Source organism: Chaetura pelagica, unplaced genomic scaffold (assembly GCF_000747805.2).
Source record: "Chaetura pelagica isolate M959 unplaced genomic scaffold, ChaPel_1.0 scaffold62, whole genome shotgun sequence".
NCBI lineage: Eukaryota > Metazoa > Chordata > Aves > Apodiformes > Apodidae > Chaetura > Chaetura pelagica.
The window spans coordinates 28,090-30,470 of NW_009952438.1; positions in this window are offsets into that span (position 1 = coordinate 28,090).

Sequence of the window (2,381 nt, forward strand, 5' to 3'; positions counted from 1 at the left end):
TTGTAAGGGCTTTCTGCAGTTTTAATTAAGCCACTGGACCTCCCACCATCTGTAAAAGGAGAATGATGGTGTTAATGTAACGTCACAGAAGCACTGTCCGTTCTGTCAATCAATGTATGCTACTTTATTCAGGCAGGACTTACTTAAAATCACAAAAATTTAATCTGAAGACAAGAAGACCTGTTGCAGGAATGTAATTGCCAAATATAATAATTTAATAAATAGGATCCAGTAACTAAAAACTATTAAAAGACAAGCTTTACACCACATGTACTCATATAGTGTACGATCAGCTAGCTAAAGTTATCAATATTTGCACACAGCTTTAAAAGAAGCTCATTAAAAACCTCTATCAGAAACACTGAACAAACTCTCTAAGCATAATTTTATTTGTCTGTCTCCTTCTAGTGGCAGAACATGAAATCAGAGACTGAAAACCTTATTTTTCATTATTTTCTAAAACCCTTAAATGCAGCAGCCCACACTAAGCAAATTGCACAAACTGTTATTTTAAAAATCAGATAATTAACATTTATACCAAACTTCTGTTCCAGAGCTATTATCCCCTGCAGTCAAAATTCAAGCCTTTGCAATTTGCCTGATGAAAAGGCAAAATGCCCCAGCATCGTCTTCTGCATTTAGACCTAATCCAAATGTTCATGCTGTTCTCACCAGCAGTATGCAATATTCTAAAACAAGCTCTAAAAAAACATGAAAAACACAAAGCTCCACCGAAAATGAGATGAAGCCTAATGCTGGCTTTCCAAGGAAAAATCCTGCTAGATTTACTTGATATGTTTAAGGTCAGTGCTTTTTACATCAGATCATACACATTCAGACATGGTTAAACACTTGATATGGTGTTATGCTGACATTCATGTGTATCTGATGCAAAATGGAGGTTAAATAGAGGCTGGAAGAAAACCTACAGTGAACTCCCTTGGGATAAGTTTTTATTTAATATTAATGGTTTTGTCACAATGAAAGACACTTTTGGAGGCTGGAAGACACTTTTGACACAAAATCAGAAGAAAAACATACAGAAGGAAAATAAAGATTACACAACCAGGATGAGACTGAAGACTGTGGAGTGCAAGGTCCTGCATTTATATAGAAATAAATTAAGAGAAATCTCAGAAATCCTTGTCAGATGGAAACCAGACAGAGTGTATTCGAACCTGACAAGATAACCAGAAAGCATCAGGCACAGGATATGAAAATAGCAAAGATATTTAACCTTCAGAAAGCAAAATGTTTCCCTTTCTTCTACCGAAGGGTCTGGCAAGATGTGACCTGCACTGGTGTGTGTGAGGCAAGTCCAGAGGGGAGACAAGTGGCACAGGTGCAGGGATGGGCTCCAGGGATGAATCATAGAATCACAGAATGGTTTGGGTTGGGAGGGACCTTCAAGACCATCCAGTCCCACCCCCTGCATGGGCAGGGACCCCTCCCACCAGCCCAGGCTGCTCCAAGCCCCATCCAACCTGCCCTTCAACACTGCCAGGGATGGGGCAGCCACAGCTTCCCTGGGCAACCTGGGCCAGGCTCTCACCACCCTCACACTCCACAATTCCCTCCTCATGTCTCACCTCAATCTCCCTCCTCCAGTTTTCATCCATTCCCCCTTGTCCTCTCCCTCCCTGCCCTTGTCCCAAGCCCCTCCCCAGCTTTCCTGGAGCCCCTTCAGGCCCTGGAAGGTGCTCTAAGGTCTCCCTGGAGCCTTCTCTTCTCCAGCCCCCACTGCAGCAGGGCTGGCCAGCCTGGCTCAGCCTGGCAAGCAAGGACTGAGCCGCGGGGTGTTGCTCCAGCCCGGGCCTCACCTCAGAGGTGGCAGAAAGCTGGAGGTGCCAGCACAGCCGGCAGGGCGGCGAGGGGCGGCACAAAGGGTAGGGGAAGGGGCACGGAGCTGGTTAAAACAAAGCAGCCCCCCCAACACCAGGACATGGAGCTGTTGGGTCAGGTCCAGAGAAGGGCCAGGCACAGGATCCTGGGGCTGGAGCAGCTCTGCAGGCAGGCTGAGGGAGGGGGCTCCTCACGCCCGTCACCCTGTTAGAAATGAAACATAGCGTTGGTTTTGTGTCCTAGTGTTAGAAGCAGAGTGTTGGGTTTAGTGTTGTTTGTACATCCTAGGGTTAGAAGCATATTGTTGGGGTTTTTTGGTTTTATATATATATATATGTATACCCTAGTGGTAGGGATATAATAGTTTGTTTAAGAGAAGTGAGATCTCTGCACATTCCAATGACACCTGGAGTGGTTTTACAGTCCAAGAAACCAAGGGATTGAATTGGGCTCCATCTGGGGGATCCCAACACGGAGCAGGATTGATGGCCCAGGTCAGACCCAACAGAGCCCCTTCTGTCCTGCTCCTCGGGGCAGGA